General features: G+C 47.7%; 1 long non-coding RNA gene across 3 annotated transcripts in view; it reads left to right on the top strand.

The window, feature by feature from the left end:
- The first annotated feature begins 1,804 nt into the window (after window positions 1-1,804).
- LOC113596461 (uncharacterized) overlaps window positions 1,805-26,958 on the top strand; it is a 42,501-nt gene continuing 17,347 nt past the window's right edge. Inside the window, exons 1-3 of one of the 3 annotated variants that reach the window (XR_008296965.1) lie at window positions 1,805-5,072; window positions 19,956-20,089; window positions 20,613-20,740. This is a non-coding gene — a long non-coding RNA (uncharacterized LOC113596461). Of the gene's footprint in view, window positions 5,073-11,065; window positions 11,194-16,957; window positions 20,090-20,612; window positions 20,741-26,958 lie in introns of those variants that run through there. The other 2 variants (XR_003417203.2, XR_008296964.1) reach the window with 2 other exon arrangements.

The following is a 26,958-nucleotide window of genomic DNA, read 5'->3' as shown; positions in this document are numbered from 1 at the left end:
CATTTGGAGCGCAGGCTGATCCAAACCCAAATTGAGCCCAGAAACCTTCTTCTCCCCTCTTTAGACACACACACAGAGCTTGGTTTCAGCCAGGTCGCCCCACTACACTTCCATCTTGACACCTCTGGTTTGAATGTGCACAGCTGGGCTCCTACCTTTCTACCTTCTCCTCTCTTCAAGAATTCTTCTGAAACTATAAGGTAAGTACTTGAGAAAAACTACCCTGCTTTCCCTTCCTATGTACTTCTTTCCTATTGTGTCTCCTTTGCATTTACATAGAACACTTCACTTCTGATGCTTCTGGTCACCAAATGTGGGGGGGGTGGTTTCCCACATCAAGCAATTCTCTGTGACACCAGCTGCGTGTCCTACAATTTAACTCAACTGTTGACACTATCCATCACAGACAGTGTCAGATCCCACAGGTTAAGAGCTCAACTCCAAAATACTGTTCCAACTTACTTTAGATGTCAGTCACAAGTAGTAGGTGTCCAGGTTACCCACAACTTGTATCTGATTTGGCTATAAATTGGAGGTTCCCATGAGTCCCACTTTGAGTTACATTAATTTTCTAGAGCAGCTCACAGAACTCGGGAAACACATTTGCCACTTTAATAAGGATATGATAAAGGATACAGATGAATAGCCAGATGAAGAGATGCATAGGGTGAGGTCTGGGAGGGTCCTGAGCATGGGAGTTTCTGTATCTGTGGAGTTGGGGTGAGCCACAGTCCCCTCTCACACACAGTGTGGATGTCTTTACCAGGACTGGAAGCTCTCCAAAACCCATACTCCTGGGATTTTTATGGCCACTTCCTCACATAGTCATGACTCATCGTTAACTCCATTTCTAGCCACTCTCCCCTCTCTGGAGATTGGTTTGGTGGAGCAGGAGGGGGTGAAAATGCCAAGTTTCTAATCATGGCTTGGTCTCTTTGGTGATTGGCTGCCATCTGGGAGCCCACCCAGAGTCACCTCAATAGAATAAAAGATGCTTCTATGCCCTTCTCACTTGGGCAATTACAAGGGTTTGGGGAGCACTGTGTCAGGGTCAGAGACAAATATTAGCATTCTTATCACTTAGGAAATTACAAGGGTGTCAGGAGCTCTGTGCCAGGAACCATGGGCAGAGACCAGTACACATTTTCTATTATCTCACGGTAAGAATGGTAAGACTATCAGTTTATGCATTTCCATTCCTTTATCCCCTTCTTTCTTGAGTTCTAGAACCCCAAAGTTTGCATGGGTCCATGGCTGACCTGAAGAAAGACAATTCCCAACCTCCTTTGCAGTTAGGTCTTGGTCATAGAACCAGTGGACAGAATGTGAGTAGAAGTGCTCACTCCAGAGACGTGCCCCTTAAAGCAGGGAGTCATGCTGTTGCTCTCCCTCTTTTCCTTCCCTTGGACTGGCTGGAAGCAGACCCAGGAAAGAGGGTGGTGGGCATTTTCAGACCATGCGGATATGGCACTACCTTTGGAGAGGTACGGAACAGCACACAGTGGCAGACATCTGAATCCCCAACATCATGGAAGTGAATATGATCCAAGGTGACCTGCCAGCAGTCATTGGTACATGGGAGAAATAAACTTGTCTTTTTGTAATTTTAAATGCATTTATCTTTCCATGTTAAAGGCATTTAAGAAATATAATGAACAAAATGAAAATATGCATGTGTGAATAGGGCCAAGGAGGAACACAGCACAAAGATAAAATCAGGAGTGTGGTTAGTATCAACACTGTGTTCTGTGAAATTTTATACCATTCTAAAGTTGGAGCACAATTTAGCTCAGAGCTTTGTGACAGAAGAAACAAACTAGTTTTTCTGGAGTACAGAAAGAAATCCATCTTTTATGTCCTGAAAATAATATGTTTTCTCATGTGATGACCACTGCCTTATACTATGTTATAATAGGGCGTTACGCTGCAGATGGCTGTTTCTTATGACCTTCCCCAAGGTAGCTGAGCACATGATGACTTACTGGAGGCACAAGCGACCCCCCCTGGTAGCATGAAACACTACATATTCGTCCAACTACAGTGGGGTGGGGTGGGGAGGAGGACAGACCTTGGAGCCCACTGTAGCATTCTGTTGATCTGTCTTGATCCAAACATGATGAACCAGAGGAAATGGAATTCACCAGAAGCCATTTCAGGCGGTGTCTTCTGTCATGCAGAAAAAATGTTCTGACTAGGTAAAAAGGGGCTGGTGGGGATGTTCAGGATCAGAAAATGGCCACAGGCTTGCTCTATGTAGTACAGGGAAGAAGATTTTTGAAGTGTGTGTAGGAATGAGGTGGCGAAGGAAGGAGGTAGACTTGGCAGGCAGGGGGAAAGGCAGGGAAGGTGATCCCTTGGTGGCCAAGGCAAAACGTCTTTGAGATATATCAGGGAATAGGTGGTGGAAATTCCTTTCCCTTCTCCCTCCAAGGTCAACAATTCCTCACTATTCCTGTGCTTTCCTGTGAACTTGCTCCTCTTGGGGAAACCCCAAAGAAGAGATGGTCTGTGTGCCCAAGGGGATACAGGCAGAGCAGAGTGCAAGAGCAAAGAACGTTCCAGAGAACATCTGGTTATATGAGTGCAAACTTAGGCACAATGCATATCCATTGGTAATCCTCCAAAAGTGCCACTTCTCCCAAGGGAATGTGTAAGGTGCATTGGGCAGTGAGTCCCTGGCAGGCACTATAACCACAACCCTAGTGTTGTGGGGTCCACTGAGCTGGACCAAGGAGTGAAGTGTCCTTATAAACTGCATTTCAAATGGGTAAAGGAGTTTAACAATAAATATATTAAGGGCATGAGGACACGCATCTCTCTACAAAGAGTATCACATTGAAAGCTTTCCTTCTGTCTAGTAAACAGTCTTGCCCAGAATACCCATGTGAGACCAATTCACTTGGAAACACAGTCTTGGTACATAGTAAACATTTGATAAGTACCTAGGAATGAATGACTTGGTAAACGTGTCTCATCCTGGCCTTACGTGAGTTACTGAACTTGCTCTGGGCTTCAATACCCTCATCTGTAAAACCTCACAGTGTTTTGAAAATAGCCTAACACTCAGTGAGGACAAGATAAATGTTAGCTTCCATATGATTCATGGAGTGGATTAAATCAATTGCAAGGTCTAGGTTATATTAAACTTGTATTTGTTCATTGAACAAGTGTTGAGTTCTAACTGAAAACAATGAAGGCAGAACACACAGCTTGTTTACTTCACTATTCCCAGTGCTTAGGACAGGCTTCATGTATAATAGGTGCTCAATAAATGTTGATTGACCAAATGAATAAATCTGTATGCTGATCATTCTAAATTCTCACTGCATTGGGTTATCTTGTGGAAAAAAAGATACATGACTACAATTCTTTTAAGAGGTAGTAAAGAACCTGACCAGATTTGTTCACTTTTGGAAAAACATGGAAGATCCAACAAGGAGTTACTTCTGTATCATTGATGATTGGCTAGCTTCACAACTCAATGAACTTGTTTCTTACTTATGCTCTGTGTCCATCATGGATGGTCAGGGACTCTGTTCCAGGGCTCCTTGGTCTAAGACATTGACATGTGCCATGGCCAAGGGGGAAACACCCTGGTGAGTCTGTGTCAGCACTTAGATGCTCTCCACTGAAAGTGACACATCACTTCTGCTCCTACCAACTGGCTCAGGCTAGCCACAGTGACCCATCCAACCCAGGGAACAGGAAGTTCAGTCTCCATGTGTCCAGAAGTGGGAAAACTGAGGATCAGTGGGCAGGATGAATCACTACCTCCAACAAGGCTCTCAGCTCAGACAAGGAAAGTTGTTTCTTTATTAAGAAATAGATAATTTTCATATCTATGTTCCAGTGCATAGGAAAAGATGAAAGTTTTATCATTCTTTCTGTAGAACTATCATGTCTCTAGTGTCCAAATATGACAATGACAGCATAAAACCAAATGAATAGAACAATCATAAAAATGGCGACATAGTTAATGTTTGCAATAACATGCTCATAAATTGAATTCATCTCTATAGAGAGAATAATTTCATTATAACCAAACTCTAGCATCCTAGGAATACAAGGATGGCTGAAAGGAAAATAGAATCCCCTCCACTGACAATGAAAGGGCATTTTCATGTACCTGTGTTCAAATCTACAGTCTGCCACTTAATAACTCTGACTTTGGAGAAGTATATAACCTCTCCAATCCTTAGTTTTTCACATCTGTAGAGTGCAATCTTCACCGTCCTTACTTCCCAGGGTAATTGTGAGGCTAAGACAATGAATATGAAGTGTTATTCAGCACCTGCTTGTGTGTGATGTCAGTGCTCAGTGCCAGCTGATTCTATTACTATTATTATTATCATGGCATTGAGTCAATAGCTGGCTCAGAACTTATGTATCTCTTTACTCCACAAATATATATTGAGCACCTATTATGTGCCACTTTCCAAGAGGAAGTTTCTGCCCTCATGAAGTGTACATTCTAGTGGGCAAAAACCGAGGAAACCAACAAGCAAATGAGTCTAGTGTATACCATGGAGGAAAAAAATATGGAGAAAAAATACACTAGTGAGAGAATTGCAAATGCTGTCTGTGGGCGAGGGTGGGATGGGTGAGGCACTATTTGTACAGGGTGCTCAGGAAAGATCCTTCTGGTAAGGTGGGAACTGAGCAGAAATCCGCGGGAAATGGGAATGAGGTAGGACACCATTCAATATGTGGTGCTGTTCCATCAGGAAATGGAGTTTAGGGGCATCCGGCTGGCTCAGTCAGTTGGGCACCCAACTTCAGCTCAGGTCATGATCACACAGTTTGTAAGTTCAAGCCCCAAGTCAGGTTCTGTGTTAACAGCTCAGAGCCCAGAGCCTGCTTCAGATTCTGTGTCTCCCTCTTGCTCTGCCCCTCCCATGCTCATGCTCTGTCTCTCAATAATAAATAAATGTTAATTTTTTTTTTTTTATTTTAAGGATATGCTGCTTTCAGTCCCTCTCTGCTTGGAGCTACCTCCCACCCTATGAACAAGCTTGAGCCAGACTGGTAGAGATTAAGAGACACGTGGCCCAGCATTGGTCTGCATCTTACAGGTGAGGAGGCAGGCTTTCCTTAGGCTCTTGTGTCTGGTGAGTGGCTGACTTCTAGTCTTTTCCCCTTTGCCACCTGCTCTTCAAAGTGAAGTCAGCGAAACTTGTGGGACTATTTTTACTGGCAGATGCAGTGAAATTAGCCCTCCTCCTGGGGCCCTGAGGCTTCTTCCCAGTAGCCCAGGGGTTGTTTTTGAGGTTCCTATAACCCTTGAGGTATCAGCAGCTGAGTGTGCTATCCTCCTTCGTGGGGCTATTCCCTCCTGCGTCCCCGGGCTGTCAGGGGCCTGGATGTGAGCCCAGTTGCTGTGACATTCCTACCCGGAGGAAAAACCAGCAGCTTCACTGAGGCCCACCTGAGTCCATGCCCCTACCGGGGCACTGTAAGTCTGCTTGCATGAATCTCAACAAAGACAAGAACGTCCCTGGCTGTTAAGCCATTTTGGGGGTGGAGAAGACTCCTGGGTCTGCTGTAGGGAGGTTTTCTAACAGAGGCATGATCATCCCTCACATTGTAAGTCCAGCACTGCCAGACACTCTCTAGGGGCAAGTCTCAGTTTCCTCATTGGAAAATGGGAATGGTAATGTCTGTTCTGCCTGCCCCCAGGTCTGTCACAATGATTCAATGGTATCATGGATGTAAGCATGTGTTGGAAAGTCCTGGTAAAGTGCAAGGTGCTATTTCCATTATAGCATGAACAGTGTTTTTAAGTTTTTTAATTTACTTTGAGAGAGGAGGAGTGAGAGCACGAACAGGGGAGGGGCAGAGGGAGAGGAAGAGAGAGCGACTCCCAAGCAGGTTCTGTGCTGTCAGCGTAGAGCCCAACGTGGGGCTCGAACTCACAAACCATGAAATGATGACCTGAGCCAAAATCAAGAGTTGAATGCTTAACTGAGCATAAATATTTTTGTTCATGTTTATGCAAATTACAAGAGGGTTTTGAGTAGTGGCGCTGTCTTCCTTCCTGGCAGCTCTCGACACAAGGGTGGTGGTCCGGGCCTAGGGCAGAGAGAACTGCTGCAGTCCTGTCCCACCTTGAGGCCCGTGTGCTTCACCCTGCTGTCACTGAGTCATGGGGTCATGGATTTGGCAGGACCAACAATAACAATAGCTCACTTTACATGTGTGCATGAAGCCCAGGAATGGCCTTTGGGTGGGCGTGGGCAGGCTGGGGTCGAGGGCAACTAAACCAGCCCTGGATTATTCAGCATGCCAAGCAGGGGTGGTGAGGGGCAGGCCCTGATTTTAAGATATCTTCCTCACCAGACAACAGATTTCTTACTTGGAATTTTATAGTTTCCTGTGTAAATTTGATTATAAATTTAATACCAAAGAGCAGCTAATTCAGTCAGTAGTCATCTTTGACCCAGAACACTAGATGAATCGGAGCCTCCCCCTATTTATAAAGCACTCATCCGTTCATGCCTTCATTCCCTTGTTCCCTTGTGTGAGAGAGGCAGCTTGGTTGATGGAATGGAAAATGTCATCTTTAGATTTAATTGCAATGGAGTTTGAATTCTGGCTATGCCTCTCAGGGCTGTGATCTCCAGCAAGTGGAGGAACTCTTTAGGACCTCAGTTTCCTCATCCATAAAAAAGGTAGGAAATATTCCCCTCACAGGCTTGATAGAGAGGTCAGCACTGATTTGCAGAGGCAATCTGCACCTGGAGTAAGTGGCTGGCAGGCACCCTTTGCCCTCCATCATTGCACCTTTTTATTTATTCTGCAATCAGCAAATGTCTTTCCAGTGCTGCAGATGTCCCTGCCACTGCCCCACTCAGGTTCCACCTCCAGCCCCGGGCACACCTGCCTGACTTCTTAATGTGGGCCCACAGCAATTCCCAGGAAAGCTTTCTCTGCCTGTGGGAGCCACTTGGCCCACCTTGCCTGACAGTCCATCAGGCCTGAAGGACCAGGGCACTATTGTCCCCTGGAAGTAGTCCTCATGTAAAGTTGGGTGGGAATTAGGATTTGTACGCCCTTCAGGGGCAATATCTCCAAGGCTCCCAGAGTTCCAGGCAGGACTGAGCTCCAGATGCCCATGGAGGTAACTTGCTTGGTTATGAAACTTCATTGGCTGCCCTCCTTTCCCTGCTTCACCTTCCCCCTCTCCCACCAACGTTTTCTGGGGTCAGCTCCCAGATAAACTCCTTGCACTTGAATCCTCATCTCAAGGTCACTTCTGGGGGCTGGGAGTGGGGGCAACCTAAAGCAAGTGTCTACTATGTACTAGTGGAGATGTTCAGAGATGAACAGGGTCTCTTCCCTTGGGGAATCCACAGTCTGAGAGGCAAAAATATCCCACCTAATATAGCACAATGACATAGTTAAGAGGTGTTGGGGGATTCCAAGGAAAGAGGCTGAGGGGCATGTGCTTGACACTTCCCAGGGGAGGACAAGCCTGAGCAGAGGCTAAGGGAGTCATTGCAGAGGGCAACCACTGCAGGGCAGGACCAGGTAGGAGGCTGACCTTGCTGCAAGGTGTGGTCTCTGAAAGGATGGCTGAGTGGCAGCACAGGCGTTGGTGGGATTGTGGAAAGAAGGTGAGGTTCCTAAACTCCAAAGTGATTTGTAGTACCTATAGTATGTCTTTGTGGGGTCAGTCTGTGAGGCCGGGCGATGGCCCTCCAGTCTGGGCAGTTGGGCAGTCAGGGCTTGGCCAGCCCATCATCTGGGCCTCTGAGACTGTGGGGGACAGTGCAGCAGTGGAGCAGGGGGCTGGGAAGGATTTGAACTGGGGGCTGCTGCCTCCAGGCTGAAGGCCATTTGGGGAAGACAAGGACTGGTTGGGAACGAAGGATGGACGGTATGGTGGCAGAGCAACAGCAGGAAACTGGAACAGGCATGAGGAAAGCTGTGGGCAGGGTAAGGCCCTCCTTGTGCCCCAAGCCTGCTACAACGGTCCATCCATGTGCCTAGAATCACCCCTGCTTGTGATTTGTCCTGTTAGAACATTAATGGTAACAGTAAACATAGTAGCAGGAAACATCAATTGAGCCCTTGCTACATGTGAGGCACTAGATGTGAGGACTTTACATGGATTGCTTCCTGTCGCCCTCAACCTTTTGAGGTAGGTACTAACATTAACTCCACTTTACAGATGAGAAAACTGAGGTTCACATCTTTCCTAAGCTCAGCTTGTGAAATTTTTTTTAAACTTAAAAAATGTTTATTTATTTTTGAGAGAGAGAGAGAGAGCAGGGCAGGGGCAGAGAGAGAGTTAGACACAGAATCCAAAGCAGGCTCCAGGCTCCAAGCTGTCAGCACAGAGCCTGATGTGGGGCTCGAAGTCAGGAATCATGAGATCATGACCTGAGCTGAAGTCAGCCGCTTAACCGACTTAGCCACCCAAGAGCCCCTTAAACTTTTCAAAAAATGTTTATTTACTTTTGAAAGAGGGGAGGGGGAATGAGCAGGGGAGGGGCAGAGAGAGGGGGAGACAGAGAATCCCAAGCAGTCTCTGCCTTGTCAGCACAGAGCCTGATGAGAGGCTCGAACTCACGATTGTGAGATCATGACCTGAGCCAAAGTTGGAAGCTCAAACGACTGAGCCACCCAGGTGCCTCTCATTTAACCTTTATAACATCCTTATAGGTATTATCCTCAAGTACGGTCACATTGCGAGTTAGGACTTTAATATACAAATTCAGGGTAGGGAACAACACAACTCGGTCCATAATATCTGCCAACATTTTATCATTTACAAATGTCTTTTGTGTCTATATATCTTAAATTTCCATCCCAGGACTACAGTTTTGGTGTAGTACCTCTTTGTAAAGCTACTCACTGCCAAAAGTTCAGCCAGGCCTGTGGACTCCTAAGGCAGCACTCTGGGCACTTCTAGATGCCTGTTAGTGAGGGGGAAAGAATGGGGCATGAGCTAGTTTGCAGGATTTGGTGCACACTGCCGGCCACTTACCAAGGCCCTGAAGAATGGGTCCTGTGTCCGGGTATTGCAATTGTCCTTTGGAACTTGGCTGGGGCTGCCCCCTTTGCAAGAGTGCTACATTCTCCCTGTGGTTTCTTTACTACTGAAGTCAACTGTTAGTTGCCATTTATCCTCATGCTTTTGATGGTTTATTTTTCTTGCATTAGAGGTAAGTAGAAAATAAAATGTTTCTTATACTCATAAGTATATTGACACAAGATAAGCCCACCTCAAAATTTACAGGGCAAGATTACAAACGGGGGCCCACAGGGGCACCTGGGTGGATCAGTTAAGCATCTGGCTTCGGCTCAGTTTCCTGGGTTCAAGCCCCGCATCGGGCTCCGTGCTGACAGCTCAGAGCCTGGAGCCTGCTTTACATTCTGTGTCTCCCTCTCTCTCTGCCCCTCTCCTGCTCGTGCTCTGTCTCTCAAAAATAAAAGTAAAAAAAAAAAAAAAGTTAAAAAAAACACAAATGGGGGCCCCACAAACCATATGTTTAACTACATATGCAAGGAAAACATAGCTGTAAAATAGAGTCTATTCTGTTTTCTGGCCTTGACAAATGTACTTCCATAGCAACTTGGGAGGTCAGGTTCAAATGTAGAATTCTTGGATTCTTGTATAAAGACACAGGTCATGCCCCACAACTGGTTCATTCTCTGGGGCACTGATCTGAGTATATATCCTAGCAGTGGGCTTGGAGCCATTCAGAATTCCAAGGACTGGGAGCTGGAGCATTGTCTGGAAAGTTTAGGACAGGATTACTGGCTACCAGTAGACATGAATCCTCTTTCCTTGGGGAGGGCAGGAGGTGCCAGAGGATGGCTGGCCCCCGGAAGCCTAGGTGGGTAATGAGGTGTGCAGGCAGTACCCAACCCAGATATAGGACAGGACACCTGCTGAAAATCAGGGTGTCTGTAAACCTATAGAATATATATATATATATATATATATATATATATATATATCTATATATATATCTTTGTGTTTAACATGCAGATTTGTCTTTTGCTGAAATAATATAGCATAGGACTAAATCTTGTTAAATATCTAGCATTCACATGCCCTTGTGTTTCCATTCCTTTTGGACTTTCGTCTGGTTCCACTGATGTTCCGGCTCTGTGGTCATGAACAGGTTTCTTGCAAAAACCATGAGGATGAACTTTGCCTGAGGCTGTGTCCCCCCAAAATCTTTCATCCCTCTTTAGATGTTGGTCAGAAGAGGCCAACAGTTAAGACTGTTTTGAGTCAATTAGGAAAAATAGAACTGGACTGGGTATTGCTAACTTTGTTGGGTGTGATACTGGTATTATTGAGGATGTTTGAAAAAAAAAAAAAAAAAACCTTAATGATTGGAGAAACATGCTCAAGAATTTAAAGGTGAAATATGTCTGCCAGAATGCTTTAACACTACTCCAGGAAAAAAAAAAAGTGTGTGTGTAGGGGGAGGGATATAGATGGGGGAAAAAAGGGGCAAGATGCAGACCATGATGGAAGCTGGCCTATTGGTTTGTGGGACCATTTTATTATTCTACTTTTGGCATGAGTGAACATTTCTCATAATAAAGAAGTTAAAACACAAGAACAAAACGCTGTCCTGGAGAGCTGATGGAGCTCTGGCTGCAGGCGAAGCAGCTGTTCCTTAAGAATGGCCAGTCTTCACACACCCTTTACAGACGGGATCCTCAAGCCCCCTTTCCTCCTGGGTGGTTTTACAGCCCTAGACTCGGTTTCCTTCTTTGTAAACCAGGCCTCAGCACACGACTTCCCCCTAAGGGCTGTTTCGAGCATTTAACTGCAGCAAAGGAGGAGAGGAGCTTGGCACGCTCAGGAAACAATCGGGTTTACAGCCCAGAAAGACTTCTGGCTCCACGTGTCCCCACCACAAAGGCCAAGCTCCAGGGTCCCGGGGGCAGAGTCTGCGTGGCCCTGACTTCTGGCGCGCTCTGGGTCGAGAAGCGAGACCTTGGAGCTGGGGACACCCCCTCCCCACCTCCCCTCGGGCCCTGGGCGACAGGGCCCCGCCTCCAGGTAGCCCCGCCCAGTCCCCGCCCCGTCACGCTTTCGCCGGGTCCTGAAACCTCCAGGCAAGTTGGCCTGAAGATCTGGCGTTCCCTGTTTCCTCATCGAGCCCTCCTCTTGGCCCGCGCGCCTTCTGCTCGCCTCCTGCACGCTGCTGCCCGGGAGGGGATCGGGTAAGCGTGGCGCTGCGCCCCAAGCGGGCCTGGGCAGGGGTGCGGGAAGTCTGGGGTAAAGCGGCGATGGAGTCCAAAGGGGGCTGTCTGGGTGTGTGGAGATGTCACACTGAGGAGGCCCGGCCCTGGGGAAGCGCTGGGGTTGGGGCGCAGAGTGGGGGATGAGCAGTAGAGGGAGTAAACCCAGGGCCTTTGGAGGGGGACCTCGGGACGCGGTGGGGCACACCTGGAAAGTCCGGGGCCTGGGCAACGCAGAAGAGGACGTGAACCCAGAGCTGGGGGAGTCCGGTGGGACGCCAGGGGCCTGCAAATGGGCGAAAGTAAGGGAAAACGGGAAGGGGAAAGAGAAAGTGGTCCCAGAGGGGCCTCGGGCAGAGGGGGCGCCTGGGGAGGTATCCAGGTAAGGGCCCAGGGTCCGTCATCCGGGACCTGGGATGGAGGGAGACAAACCTGGTTTGGTGTCCGGGGGAGGGGGGGGGGGGGGCAGAGGGGAGGGGAATCCAGACTGAGGGTTGGGCAAGTCTTCAGGTATTTCTGAGGCTCTCTCTCCCGCATAGCCAGTATCTTGGCTTACTAGGCCTGCTGTCCCCCCACCTACTTATCAGAAACTACCCAGGTGGGTATTCCAGCTGATTCTGATGCAGCTATAATTTAAGAGGCACTGGTCTGAAACATTAGAGCTTTGAGGGATTTGAAGTGGGAGAACCAGCCATGTGTCCTGTGATGCAAGTGCATTATTACATTTAATCTTCACAGCCTTGTGAAGTTGGTGCTCTTGTCCCCATTTAACAGACGAGGCACAGAAATTTCACTTTTCCAAGGACCAGTATCTAGGAAGAGGAAGAGCTGGGATTCAGACCCTCAAGGTAGGCTCCAGGGTGCTCCCACTGAACCAGGTCTCCTGTAAAGTCCAGAGGTAGTTTGGCCTCACAGCAGGTAGTGGGCAGCTGAGTGGAGCTGATCGGTTCCAGCATTTTGGCTGTGCAGTGAAGAGTTAGGACTGGCCTTGTCTCTTGCCTTGGGGTGAGCACTAGTTTGTATGAGGTACTGGTGACCAGGTCTCAGACCTGATGTGTTGGCCCCAGGGTGCCCAAAGGCCCTAGATTCAAGGCCAGCTTCTCCCTGACTCATGGGGAGGCTCCGCATCAGTGTCCTCCTCAGTCTGATGGGTACAGACTCCCCAGGAGGCATCTGCAAGAGCAATGACCTTACAGATTCCTGTGACTGGCAGCCAGGTGGGCCCAGGTCCCCCTGCCCAGCCCTTCTCAAGGCCTGCGCCCGAGGAAGGGGCTCCAAGCACACGGGCTGTGCAGGGCTCTCACTCCACACTCTGACACCTTGGCAGGGTAGTTCTTTGTTGTGGGGGCCTGTCCTGGGGCACTGCCTCCATATTGTGTCCTCTGGGGGAAAGGCTGGGTGGGAACCTCTGCCCTGGAGTCAGTGCCACCCCCCCCCCCCAGGTCTCCCCCTGGAGGCTACAGGACAGGGTTTTCCTGCGTCCACAGCCCACTCTCCCGACAAAGGCCGCCTTCACCAGCAGGCCTGTCCTTCAGGACCTGGTGTGTTCATCTGTACTCATTTCTGTCGATGCAAATGACATCTGAACACATTCTCCTTCTGACACACCCCCATGTTCCCAAGGAAGCTGAGTGCCCTTGACTACCATCCACAGGGTTGTGAGGTCCCTGCTGGGGGATCACGGAGGCCCCACACTGTAAGGGGCACAGGGTAGGTGGGAATGCGTGCTGGGTGCTGACCACACTGGGCCTCTGGTGCACATTTGATGAGTTTAGAGGGCATTCTTCAGTGTGCTTCCCTCACACAAGTTTCTTCTGGAACTGTTCTGTGTGGTCCCCATAGCTCTGCCCTACACCTTGAGAGGAGGCCTCTTTCTTAGCAGTCAGGGAACCCTTCAGTTTAGCTCGGCTGCTGGCACTTGCCTCCTGGTGCCTACCTGGTTTCTTGGCGTATTTGGAAACTCATTTGTATTCTGTCTGAATCCCACTGCCATGAGTGAGTCATCCAGAGGGTTTTACTCATTTTGGGAGGAGAGAACGAAGCTTTGTGGTTCATGCTTCTCTAATTGTCTAGTGTTTGTGAACGCTTTTGGGCCTCTTTTTTTAATGTTTATTTTTGAGAGAGAGAGACAGATGGAGCACGAGCAGGGGAGGGGCAAAGAGGGAGGGAGACACAGAATGTGAAGCAGTCTCCAGGCTCCGAGCCTTCAGCACACAGCCCGACCTGAGGCTTGAACTCATAGCTGTGAGACCATGACTTGAGCTGAAGTCAGACACTTAGCATACTGAGCCACCCAGCCTCCCCATTGGGCCTCTTTTTAATTGGTTATCTTGTCTGATCTGTGCCCTTCAGCCGGTGAGACTTCCCACTCCCTGGTTATCCTGTGACTGTGGTGATGGGTGATTTCTCCTGCCCTTCCTCTGGTTCCTGCTTTTCCCAGTGCTGTCTTGACTTTTCCCCTCCTTCCTGTTTACATGCATGAGTCTTCCTGAAGTGAAGCAGTTGTGATTAAGTTGTCAAAAGCAGCTGACTAAAGTCAACAAAGGAAGGATTCTCTGGTAGGCTGTATCTCATCCTTTGCTGACTTTAATTAGTGAATGATTTTGTCTGCTGATTTATTTTGTTCATTATTGGCTTTATACATTTTGTAATAATTTAACTTTTCTGTTTTGATATCATAATGAACTCATGCTCCTTTGCAGACTCAACTTGTGAAGTGGTAACTATACTATATTATTATTAGATGCTGAAGTTGTCACCGATTGACAGTGGTAGTCTGTTTACAATTTTGTTCCTTTGTCATTTTAGTCCCTCCTCTGACACCTTTGAAAGCATCTTATTTTCTAGCAACCCCAGAGGGTTCCAGAGCCGTCTCATCTTTTCTCCTGCCCCAAGTTATGGGATTCATTGTCCTCCAAGAGTCCTGTTTTGAGTATTAGACATGAAAATCTGAGTGCAGAGATACATGGCCCCCAGGCTAGGGGGACATGTTGTTGCTTTGGACTACTTTTAGAAGTGTCAGAGCCAGAAAATACATCTTGTTTTAAGGTAGAGTTCACATGGACTTCCAGCGGTTTGATGCTCTGTACCCAACTATCTTTGAAGTACATAGTGTCACAGGCAGCTAAGATTTTTCTCCCACATTGGCAGTCCTCAGCTCAGCACCATCTCTCACCCCCAGAGGAGGGCAGCTAAACTGTAAATGAAATCACAGAGCTGGAACATTGTCAGTTATCTTTTGATGCATAACAAAGTACTGCCAAACCTAGGGACTTAAACAGACAGTGATTTATCATTTCTCAATGTTCTGTGGATTGCTGGGGTGTATCTTTGGCTTCACGGGGGTGATCTGGGGTCACTCAGGGGCCCTGATCCCTTCTTAGTGGGGGAAGCAACAGAGTTGTCTTTTGAAAACATAAACAGTCACTCTGAGGAAGAAGCATGTACTCCTTGCTCTGCCTGTAAGACCTTACGTGACCGGCTGCCTTGTCCTCCTTTCCTGCCATCCTCTTGTATCTACATACCCCAGACTTGTTGGCCTCTTTACCTTTCCTTCCTTGGAAGCACCAAATTTGCCCTACCTCAGTGCCTCTGTACTCACTGTTGTCTGCTTGCAGGGTTCCTTTCCTAGATCTTTGCACAGTTGGCTTTTTTTTTTAAGTTTTATTTATGTATTTTTTAGTAATCACCACACCCAGTGTGGGGCTCAAACTTGCAACCCCGAGATCATGAGCTGGATGCTTTTATGACTGAGCCAGCCAGGCACCCCTGCACAAGGGAAATTTTTTTATACTTAGGGTTCATTAAAATGTCACCCTCTCTTCTTGAGTCTTTGATCCTCCATCCACACCCTACCCTACACTTTCCCAGGATAGTCCCTGTCAATTCACAGTATTTAATTTATCTTGTTCACTTACTTGTTCTCTTGTTTATTTCTGTCTCTGCCTCTAGAATACAAAATTTCCTGAGAGCAGGACTTTATCTGTCTTGCTTTCCACTGCATTCTTGGTGCCTAGAAAACTCCTTGCATAAAAGGAAGGAAGAAAACATTTGTTGAATGGATGATAAATCATTCATGCACCAAAAGAGGAGAGGGATGAATAGGTGGAGCACAGAGGATTTTTAGGGGAGTGTAACTACTGTGTGTGATATAATGATGGATGCATGTCATTCTACATTTGCCCAAACCCATCGACTATACAACACAGGAGTGACCCCTACTGTAAACTGGACTTGGGGTGATCATGATGTGCCAGTGTGGGTTCATCAGTTGTAACATGCTCCTGTCTCATGTGGGATGTTGGGGGCAGGGGTATATGGGAACTCTGTGTACATTCCTCTCAATTTCTCTGTGAACCTAAGTCTGCTCTAAAAAATAAAGGTGTTTTTTTTCTTTTTTTTAAATAGTGCACATCCATTGGAAAGAATTCTGAACAATATAGACATACATATAAAGTCCAGAGGATTACATCCATACCTTCTGTACCCCAAGCCCTTTCTGTTTATATCCGCACCTCTTGTGTTGACTGGCTGGGTGGCTGTGATGCCTTTCATGGGAAGGATGAGATTGAGAGGTGGAATGAGGATACTGGGAGCTCTGTGTTAGACCAAGGTGCCTGAGATGCCTTTCAGACCACTGAGTGGGAAGTTGGCTCTCTGTGTCTGGATCCTGGGCTGAGGGCCAAGCTGGGAGATGTGATTGGGAGGTAGTAGCAGCATATCATTGTTACTTCAGGCTATGGGACTGGGGGAGGTCCACACACAGGCTGTAGACAGAAAACAAGTGAGGAGAGTCTGGAGTGTCAGCGTTAGAGATCAGAGGAAGAAGACATACCAGGAAAAGAGACAGGACACCTGTGGAGTAGGACAAAATGAGGCATGCATGGAAACCTGGGAAGGGCTGCCAGATAAAACACAGAATTTGAGAGAAACAGTGACTCACTTTTCAGCATAAGTATGTCCCATTTTACCTGCGAAATCTGACAACCCTAAGCTGGAAAAAGGCATCTCAGCCTTTCCACAGTGATGCTACAGGCCAGGAATGCCCGCTGGGCCTATACTACTTGTGATGATTCCCCAGCGGGTTCCCCTCCTGGAGCCATTGTTGAAGCTGGATCAGCCCTTGTGGTTCTTGTTATATTGTAGGAAGAGCCTCAGCAAAATCATCAGGGAACTTTGGAGAACAAGATTTATTACTCACAGGTCCTGGCAGGTCCATGGCATGTCCGAGGGCCACACAGCCACACAGTATAGTCTCAGGTGGAGAGGGAGGGAGGATGCATGGGCCTGGGGCTCTGCATTTGTTGGGATGAGATAATTAGGGTTTCATGGGTTCACTGATTATCAGATGGCTTAAAACATGAGAACAAGAAGTAGGATAAGGGAAGGGAGAAGCAGAGTCACTCAAGCAGTCAGTGATCTAGATTACCCAGGACTTGCTAAAAGGGGAGCTTTATGGGTGTGGGTGACCTTGTGGGGTTGGTTTGCTAGGAGCTGGCTGCCTTTGACATGGATGCCTCAGCAGTCAAAGGCTTCTTGACATGCACACACTAGCAGCCCCAGGAGAAACAAAATCAGTCCCAGCACAATTAACCTAGACTTTATTGTAGAGTGCTGAACACAGGAAAGCTCCAGAAGAGCCTTTTAACAAGGGGGAGGTGGGCAGAATGTTTTAAGGGCTTTAGGGGAAAGGTATTTGTCAGAGTTCCTGTAGATGTGTCAGAGTTCCTGTAGATGGTGTAGGGGTCAGCACCAGTGTGGCCATTTTCGGAAATGAGAGCAGGGCATCATACTTGATAGCAGCTCTTCTGTGCAGGATGGACTAAACTTTATCAGGAAAGAGGAGAAGGGATGAAAAGGAGCAGGAGCTAAAGTCACATGCAGGAGGGGTGGGGGGGACACCACAGTGGGCAAGTCTCAAGTCCTTGAGTCTCTCATGCCCTAGTGAATCTGTATGGAACCAGACTAGAACGCTGGCAGAAAAACCTGGCACACAGGAGGGCCAGCGGTAGTAAATCTGGCCATGGGAGACTAATCTCTTGGTGGAACTTAGCCAGGGTGCGATTCATCCGCTCTACTTTCCCTGAGCTCTGGGGTTGGTAAGCAGTGCACAGTTTCCAGGTAACATTGAGGGATTTTGTTAGGGTTTGTATAATGTCTGCCACAAATGCAGGCCCATTATCACTGTGTATGGTTAAGGGTAGACCAAACCAAGGCACAATCTCCTGTAGAAGAGCTTTGGCCACCTTGTGACTTCCTTCCATTCTGGTCTGGAATGCTTCAACCCATCCCAAATATGTGCAGATTATTACAAGAAGGTACCTGAAACCTTTATTTGGTTGTATGTCAGTAAAGTCCACCTCTAAGTCTTTGAAAGGGCTGGCCCCTATCCATCACGTGCCAGGCAGGGGCCGTGGGGACAGACGAAGCATTGTTTTTGGCACACGTTCCACCTTGTTCACTGACAGCTCGGCATAATGCTGGCAGCTGGCTGACAGAGTTGTTCTTTTGGAGGAGGGCCTCTAGTGCAGTTTTTCCTAGGTGTGTGAGTTGGTGATGTTCCTTCACTAGGTGATTTCCCACAGAAAACAAAGGGGACAAAGATGTGTCCATTTGGCATGACCCACCATCCGTCTTTGCTTAGTGTGCCCCCTTCTGTCGAGGCCCAACTTATTTCTTCTTTGGTATACAGGGGAGGGGAGGCTTCCCTCTGGGGTGCAAGAGTCATAGTGTAGGCAAGAGCTTCACCCGGGTCACCACAGGTGGCCGCTCAGGCTGTTTTGTCAGCTGGGTGACTTCCTTGAGTTATGGGGTTGTCTCCTTTCTGATGTCCCTTATGGTGTAGGATGGCTACCTTGTCTGGCAGCCGGGTGGCCTCAAGAAGCTTTAGTATTTCTTCCTTGCTCTGGATCATTTTCCCTGCAGCGGTGAGGAGGCCTCTTTCCTTATAGCCGGCCCCATGCACCTGCACAGTAGCGAAGGCATCAGCTTCATGGAAATCAGTGTAGATGTTAACTTGTTTACCTTTGCTAAGGATGAGGAACCGGGTTAAGGCGTACAGTTCAGCTTGTTGTGCTGACCATCCTTCCGGCAAGGCCTTGGCTTCCAGAACGTCGGTGGTTGTGGTTACCGCATATCCTGCTCTTCGGCTGCCCTCTTGTAAATAGCTGCTCCCATCGCTGAACAGGTGATCTCTGGGCTTGTTATAACCTGGTCTTGGAGGTCCGAGCGGCTGGTGTAGACTTCATCCACTACTTTGGAACAGTCATGGTCGGGTTCTCTCTCCTCCGTGGGAAGGAAGGTGGCCAGGTTGATGTTCTTACTGTTTCAAGAGTGACCCCTGGGTTTTCATAGAGAAGGCCTTGGTATTGTGTCAGCTGAGAATTGGAGAGGAAACGATATCCTTGAGTGCTTGTGAGGGACACGACCGCGTGTGGAACCTTAACATTAAGTGTTTGTCCCAGTGTGAGTTTGTCTGCCTCCTTGATGAGCAGGACTGTGGCTGCCAGCGGTCTGAGACACGGTGGCCATCCTGCAGCCACGGGATCAAGTTTTTTTGACAGGTAGGCTACTGGCCATTGCCAAGGCCCCATGCCCTGAGTGAGCACTCCAAGGGATGTTTATTCCTTTTCATGCACGAAGAGGATAAAGGGCCTTTCTGTGTCAGGCAAACTCAGGGCTGGGGCTCATCCCAGAGCCAACTTTATTTCTGTGAAAGTGGTCCTTGCTTCCTCAGTCCATGCAAGGGGCTCCCGGTCTGGCCCTCCCAACAGGTCATAGAGGGGCCTCGCTATGGCTGAGGATGCAGGGATCCAAATGCGACAGAACCCCGCGGCCCCTAAAAATTCATGCAAGCCTAGTTTTGTTTGGGGCTGTGGTGGTGTGGTGATAACGTCCTTCCTTTCCAGTCCTGGTTCTCTTTTTCCTTTTGTGAGGAGGAAGCCTAAGTAGCGGACCTGCTGCTGACAAATCTGTGCCTTTTTCCAAGAGGCCCGGTACCCCAAGTAGGATAGGAGCTGCAGGAGGGCCTTGGTACCTTTCATACAGTTGTCTTGAGTGTTGCTGGCAAGGAGGAGGTGGTCTATGTATTGGAGGAGGACACACCCTGTGGTTTCCCTCAGAACGTTGGCGAGGTCTGCAGCTAGTGCTTCCCCAAAAAGAGTGGGCGAGTTCTTGAAACCTTGGGGAAGTTGTGTCTATCCAGGTCAGCTGCATCTGGCACCCTGTAACGGGCTCAGTCCACTGAAAGGCAAACAATGGTTGACTTTGAGGAGCCAGGTGGAGGCAGAAGAAAGCATCCTTCAGGTCGAGGCATGTAAACCATGTGGCTGACCCCGGAATTTGGCTGAGGAGAGTATATGGGTTCGGAACCACTGGGTGTAAGGAAACAGTCACTTTGTTAATGGCCCTCAGATCCTGTACTGGTCGGTCTCCTCCTCCTGGCTTCTTGACTGGCAAGAGCAGGGTATTCCAAGCCAACTGGCACTCAATTCGAATACCTGCTTCTCTGAGCTTGGTCAGGTGCTCTTGTATAACCCATTCTAGTCTTGAGTGGGAGGGGGTACTGCCTTTGTCTCTGAGGTTGGGCTCCAGGGATCAGGTCACCAATGATGGGGGCCCGATTCCAAGCTAGTCCAGGTGGGTTATCTTCAACCCATACGGAGGGGAATGTGAGCCTGAATTCTGAGGGGTTACAGAATAAGGCCTGGGTTTTAGAATAGTCTCCATTCTTCTTCGCTTGGCAGGGTAATCGCCAAGACCAGGGTTTCCTTCTGCCTTGGGTTTAATTGGAGGTGAGTGCATCCAGTGGGTTCAAAAGTCATCTGGGCCCCAAGTGTGGAGAGCAGATCCTGGCCCAGGAGAGGACTTGAGCAGTCAGGTAAGTAGAGGAACTCATGCCAGACCTTGTGACCCCCCAAGTCCACATTGTCGAGCTTGACAGAAGAGCTGCTGTATCACCCGTGTCCCAGTAGCCCCAAGTATGGCTGCTGCCTTTTGGCTTAAGAGTGCCACAGGGGAAGTAACAACGGAGTGTTCAGCCCCAGGGTCAACCATGAAAGTTATTGTTCGGCCCCCTACCTTCATTTCGACCGTGGGCTCATGGGGGCCAAGAGAGAAAGAGCCCGGCCCCCTCAGTCCGATTCTACCCTGGCCAGACCAACGAGGTTCTCACCTCGAGGTTCCTCCCAATATTGGCTGGGTTTTGAGGGTCCCTTCTGATTCGGACATTCATTCTCCTAGTGTCCCTTCTCTTTGCAGTATGCACATCGGTCCCTTGCTAAGGGGGCTCTGGGCTTCCGCCCTTTTGGTGGTTGGGGTCTTCCCACCTTCGCAGCGTCTGTTCCTTTTCGTTCTGCTGCGAGAAGGGTGGCTTCTTAGTCTTCTCTCTGCTTCTCTTTCAGCTGTGACTTCTCTGTTCATGAAAACCTTATTGGCGACCTCTATCAACTGAGTGATATTCATCCCGGCAAAGCCCTCCAACTTCTGGAGTTTTCTTCTGATATCTGGGGAAGCCTGTGCCCCAAAGGAGGTATTTACCAGCTGTTGACTTTCTGGTGCCTTGGGGTCAAATGGGGTGTATACATGGCATGCTTTACATAATCTTTCATAGTAGTCTCTGGGAGACTCCCCAGGGTGCTGTGTGACTGGGTTTGATGTTTGAGTCATGTTCATGGGCTTTTTGGCTCCAACTAGGACTCCCCAAAGGAGGGCTTCCTGGTATCATCAGATGTGAACCTGTCCCTCTTCTGTGGTGAAATCCCATGTTGGGTGTTCTTCACGCATGGCAGCTTGAGCCCAGACAGCAGGGTCATTGATCCCCGGCGGTGAGTGATCTTCTAGGTAGTGTTGTGTTTCCCTCCTCCTCCTCCTCCTCTTCCTCCTCTTCCTCCTCGTCCTCCTTCTTCTTTCTTCTTCTTTCTTCTTTCTTCTGTATTAAACAGAGTACGGAGTAACTGTGACAATATTCCCAAGTCCGTTGGCGGGTCTGGAAGAGGGACTCCAAGTCAGCCATTGCTTGAGGCTTTTCAGAGTATGATGGAGTGTTGTGTTTCCAATTGAGGACGTCGGTTGTAGAGAAAGGCTGATAATACATCATGGAATGGCTGGCTGGATGGTTCCGTCCTCATTCTGTCTTTCAGGCTCTCTCATCTCCCTTACAGGCATTTGGAGAGCATTAGGTCTGGTCTGGGGCAGAGTTTGGCTGCTGGCCCCTGTTGGGGAGGATTCTCCGGGTGTGAGAGGGGCAGGGAGATGGGTGGCGCCGACTGTGGTGGCGGCAGCGGCAGCAGCAGCAGCGGTGGCGCCCATTGCTTGGCAGCGACTTTGGCAGCAGCAGCGAGAGCAGCCAGTGGCCTCAGTGGAAAGACAGATGGGGGAGGAGTTTCAGGCTCAGGGGGAGCAGGGAGGGAGCTTGATGAGTCATAAGGAGGTGGAAAGACAATATCTTCCTTTGTGTCTCCTTTGAATCTTAGAGGAGTGGCAGGTTGCTTCGTTGGCTCCCTGGGTGAGCCTCCGGATAAAGTGGCTAAAACCTGTGCCTGGTTCTATTTGCTAACGATGAATCGCACCCAAGGCGGGGGGTTTGGGGCAATTTCAAGCCAAGGAGTCGATGTATGGAAACTGATCAGAGTGGCCTGGGTTCCCAGTGACTATTAGCCCGACCCACTGCACCATTTGAGCATCTAATGTCCCTTCTGGGGGCCATCCTACATTGAATATGGGCCATTCTAGTTCACAAAAGGTCCTTAACTTCCTGGGTGTCATTTTCACCCCATAATCACCTGAAAATCCCTTTTTAAAATTTTTGAGCATGACCTCTAAAAGCAGAGGCTTACTCTGTTTTGATCCCATTATTAATTCCTATCTCGTGTTCAGTGTCACAAACACAGACAAATGAGATGACCTTCAGTTGAGAGGACCAATCAGATACTCCTCTGGTCATGTTCCTGAGGGAAACGTTAGGTGAGGTTTGGCTGTAGCGGACTCAGCTTTGTGACTTGTGATCAGAATCTGATCCAATACTGCCCCAGACCTTATACTCTCACCATGACACAGGAGAGCCCATTCAGACTCCGTAGACTTTTGGGGACCTTAAGGGTGCCTGTCCATGGAGCCACAAACTCGAACTCGGCTGGCAAGCCTGGCCAAGCCACTCATTCTCCTTCTCTGTCTCTCTCTCTCTCTCTTTCTCACACACACACACACACACATACACACACACACACACACCAGAGTCTATTACATTGCCTCCCACAAAATTTTCTACCTGTGAGACCTATTAAGGCCTCCGGAGATTGATCACGTCCCTCTTCCAGGCACTTGGGTGGGCCTGACTTCTTTGGGGCCCCAGCCTTACTGGTTCCGATGTTGGGTCCATGTCCTCACCTACCAGTTGTCTTTGAGTCCAGCGGGAACAAGGGAGCGGGGCCAGCCCGAGGCAACCGAGAAGGAGACTGCCGAAATCCAGGCAGGGCACACCTTCTCCCTTGCAATCCCTCGCTTTGTCACCGCCTCGCCGTTCTCCCAAACAGGTGGCAACAATGGGCCAGCGTGGTTGGGTTTCCTGATCAGGGAACCAAGTGTGTTACGGAACCAGGCTGGAACACTGGCAGAAAAACCAAGCGGCACTCGGAGATCTTGGTGCATTGGAGATTTATTTAACACCAGCGGGGTTCAGAGGAGACTGTCTCTCCAAAGATCTGAGCACCGAATGCAAGTGGGGAGGGTAATTTATAGTTGTCAGCTTCCATATCTGTGGGTGGGGGTTTTGGCGCACACAGCAAACAAAGGAAGAAGAACCAAGAGGAGGGGGTCTCGAAGCTAGAGACCGGAGTCTGTTTTAGCTCCGTCAGCCATCTTTGGCATACTTTATTCACTTGTCCAACATTCCCCCCTTTGGTGCCCTTTAAAAAACTTTTAGTAGGCATCATCTTTCAGTTTTACAGGTTGGTGCTCTCGGAAGACTGAGATACGTGCAGTCGTTTGGCGAGCAACAGTGTTTTCAATAAAACGTACCACAGCATTCAGTATACAGGGGCCAATGGATCCAAGTAAAATTATGGAGAGGAGGGGCCCCACCAGGGCAGGAAGCCAGGATGCCCAATCCGTGAGGTCCCATCCTTTCCATTGATTGATAGTTTCCTGTGGCCTATGTTGAATTCTTTCCTTGAGCTCCTTAACCTTTGTTGTAACTATTCCTGACTGGTTTACGTGATAGCAACATCCCTCCCCCGGAAAGATGCAAGTCCCTCCTTTTTCTGAAGTAAGGAGGTCAAGGGCTCGCCTGTTTTGGAGGGTCAGTGCCACCAGAGAGTTTATTTGGCTCTGTAAGGTTACCAGAGAATCTGCCACCCATTCGATGTCTTCACTTAGCTCTTCAGATAGTCTATGGTATAGTCCTATGGATGAACCTATGCCCCCTCTTCCAGTTCCTATTCCTGTCGCAATTCCTGTGCCTATCAGAACGGGTAGCAGGACTGCCCATTTAGCCCAGTACTTGGGGCTACAGGCTGTTAAGAGCTGATCTTCAGTGTATACAGATACTTCTGGGGTTGGGAAGATGGAATAATAAAGCTGAGTCCAGTTGGGCTCTAGGCATCAGTAGGCCGATTTAGAACACAGATGGACCACCCCAGGGGTTGAACATAGGGTTGCATTCCTCTTTAAGGTTATATTTCTCCCACATAGAGAGGTACCATTCATACCTTCAGGGACTGTACAGATTAGATTGTCGGCATTTGAAATAGATGCCAGTGGCCAGGGGTCCAATTAAGACAGAGGTGTTGGTTTTGAGATTTTCAGGAGCTTCCCAGGTCAAAGGGATGGGAGTGGCTAAGTTAAGCCCTCCAGCTGAGGGGGCAAGCACATCCAGCAGATTTGTATGTGATTATCTATTTTATGGAGGACTTGTAGAGTAGTGTTGGCCTAACGCTGGAGTGGGGAATTGGTAAGCATCTGACTGAGGGCTGAAAAGTTCACACCTTGGTAGGCTGCCAGGGGAGTGGCCGCCTTTATGGCTTGCATTCCCCTATCCTTTATAACTGTTTGAAGGGCCCTGTCTTGAACCCCTCCCCCATCTGAGATTCCCCCTTTGAGGAAGGTAAGTGTAGCAAGCAAGTATAGAGGCCCTTGTTGTGACATGGGTTCCTGACATTTCGGGTTATCTCTATGATCCAATACTTAGTCCTTGGGACACCGGGCGACTGACAGTGCGTGTTTTTCCCCTGTAGTGATCTTTGTGGAGGCACGTGAAGGCGCTGGATGCCCTTGCCCCCCTTATTGTCATATAACAATCCTGGGGGCAAAGTGGGTAAGTGGCAGTTGTGAGGGTGAGAGAGGTTATCCTAGCATACAGGCAATACTTACTAATCCTCCCATCCAGAGGAGGTATGCAAGGCCCAGAATGCATCTTTTTGTCCCATGTCCAGCTTGTTGGTGCAGTCTCTATCAGCCCAATGGTAAGAAGTAAGATCAGGGCTATGACACCGGTAAGGGGCAAGGGCTGGCAGAGTTGCATCCAAACCCCTGGGCTAGGTTCACGCATTGATTCCTCAAGCTTCTGCCATGCACAGGCCAGCCAGCTTCTGGGGTGTGGCTGGAGCAGGGCTGGAGGTCTCAAGGGCCAGTTTCCCTTTTGAGGGTCAGTTTAAGTGGGTTGACTGGATCTGGATCACTTGCCAGGTTGTGGGTTCTTCTGAGTTGTCCTTCTTAGCTCTGGAGTGATGGACCCGTGGGGGGTGATACCTGAAACTCAATCCTCTATTTGGTTGTATGTCTGTAAAGTCTATCTCCAAGTTTTGGAAAGGGTGGATTTCTGGTAACTGTCAGATCAGGTTTAGGGAAGATATGATTTGCATATTTAGGGATCCATCCTGTTTTCCAGTTGTGTAAATAATCATATGCCTATGGGGTGTTATTTTTATCCCCATAGAATAACAAGCACAGAAAATTTCCTATACATGAAATAGTTTGACAATTTTCTGACGTTTACCTCAAGTTGTTTAGGCAAAAACCAAACATTTAAAGGTGATCATGACTAGAATTTAACATTCTTAACGGTGCATTGTTGAAACAGTTGTTCTCTAAAGACACACACCCCCCCTCCCTTTCCAGAGATAGCTAAATAGAGACCAATGCATCTGTAGAACAAATCCAGTCTTGACAAATCTGACCTAATTATTTACATAAGCTCAGCAAGAATAGCGATTGGTCATGAGGATCTTGTAAATTTTCTTTGTTGGAGCTTTTTATAACCAATCTCTGGGTTGAATTTTTAGTAGCCTATCCAGGCCAGGAGCCAAGCCAAATACTTGCCATCAGACAGGCCTGCAATACCTGTAGAATTGGGCAAATTCCTCTTTGTGAGGTCCCCAAGATATCCTGAGTTTCCTGCACCTGCCAGGAAGTGGCCGTCTTTACCTACCTGTTGAGGCTGCTGGGAACTCAGCAAGCAAGGCACCAGGCCAACATTTCCAAGGGGCATTATGGCTCCATGTTTTATAAAGCCAACCCTAATTCCTTAAAGCTGTCTGGTCATATCTGAGTTTATGAATGTCATCCTCAAATATGACATTCCAGTGAAGCCTTGGTAAAATAACCAGTATTTCCAATGGTGACCTGTTGCATGATGAACAGATTATTATTGAATTTATGCAAAAAAGTGTAATTCCCATGAAAGAAAGAATACTCATTGAGAGTTTCGAATTTCAGGGGAGTTATGTAGAGAAAAAGATAAATGCTTCAGTTTACAAATGCATACTTTATGACATTTTTGTATATCATAGATATCTTAAGAGAAAGTTTCCTTAATCTGGGAGATGAAATATTAGAGAACCAACAATATGTTCAACAAGAATCATAAAACTAAATTTCCTCAGTTCATTTAATCCCATGTTCCTAATTCTTGTTCAATTTGAATGCAGCTTTTTAGTTCTGGAAATTCTTACCCATTTTAGTATTAATTTTAAGATGTCAGATACCTGTATTTATCCACGAAGTCCTTTGAATAAATCTCCTTGAAGAAGATATACGTTTTGTGAGAGAATAAGAACAATTATAAATGACAAAATCTCAGAAATAGACATCGTTAAAGACTTGATGAGAGTTCATTATGATGCAATTGACAAAGAAATGTGGTTATTTCTGTGACACATAACATCTCAAGTAATCAGAATATTGTTGACCTTATATCAAAACATTAAAACTTTAGGAATTGCATATATTTGGGCAGTTACTGCATTTACCTGTGCAATACAACCTAAGGTTTACCATTGTATGACAGTGCTTTTCCGTAATTTAGCATCCCAAATAAAAGGGCCTAATTGGTCAAGAAGACTTCATTTACCATTTAAATCCTGAGAAGTTTGTTAAAACCCCAGAAGTCATAAATGCATTCTAAATAGGATTAAAGATCATTACAAATCTTACAATTTTATTTATTCAACCAAAGTGGCAATAAAAGATCTCAAAGGTGAATATATAGCATTATACAGTTATCAAAACCTAGGTCCTTTAACATTGAGAAGTTTTAACTAAGTAATCAAAGACCTGATAGAGAGGAGACCTAAAACTTTGATTTTCCTGGAGGATAAACCTTTTTTTGCGTTGTCTTATCAAGAGCAGATGAACAATTCAAGAAAACTTTGTCATTTTAGCAGAAAGAAAAGCAGAATTTCAACCTTATACCAGAATACTTTTAAAATTCCATTCGTATCAACCTTCTACAACTTTCTTTTGCTTCCAAATTTT

Source organism: Acinonyx jubatus, chromosome A2 (genome assembly GCF_027475565.1).
Source record: "Acinonyx jubatus isolate Ajub_Pintada_27869175 chromosome A2, VMU_Ajub_asm_v1.0, whole genome shotgun sequence".
Classification (NCBI taxonomy): Eukaryota; Metazoa; Chordata; class Mammalia; order Carnivora; family Felidae; genus Acinonyx; species Acinonyx jubatus.
Note: the sequence above shows the minus strand (reverse complement) of the source record. Positions and strands in the feature narration are given on the sequence as shown.